Here is a 565-nt window from a genome sequence, read left to right on the forward strand (position 1 = left end):
ATATATGTATGTATGTATGTATGTATGTATGTATGTGTGTGTGTACGTGTGTATGCATGTATGTATGTGTGTATGTATGTGTGTATGTATGTATGTGTGTATGTATGTATGTGTGTATGTATGTATTTCTTTGAAAGTACAAAGTTTTGTGGTGATCATTATCGCTACTGACTTTGTTGTTGTGGAGTCGTTGATTTCGGTTTTTTTTTTCTACTTTTGGGTTGGGGAGAAGCCATTCCTTCGGTTGTATTTTTGATGTTTGACCTCCTCTTCCATTGACCTTTTATGTCTTGTCCCTTGAGACAAATATTGTAGTTGGTTTGCAAAGGTTACTTGTGTTATAATTGATTAGAATAACTTGCTTAAGGTTAATGTAGTTGGAGAACTAAAGTTTCAATGTTGCTACAATCTATCTCTCCCCCACCCACGTTGATCTGCAACAGAGGAATAGGTTTAAATAGATGATGTTTACACACATAAGCGTATATGTGTGCTTATATATTATACATACATACATAATACATACACATATATATATATGTATACATATATATATATATATATA

Source organism: Octopus bimaculoides, chromosome 13 (assembly GCF_001194135.2).
Source record: "Octopus bimaculoides isolate UCB-OBI-ISO-001 chromosome 13, ASM119413v2, whole genome shotgun sequence".
Lineage (NCBI taxonomy): Eukaryota > Metazoa > Mollusca > Cephalopoda > Octopoda > Octopodidae > Octopus > Octopus bimaculoides.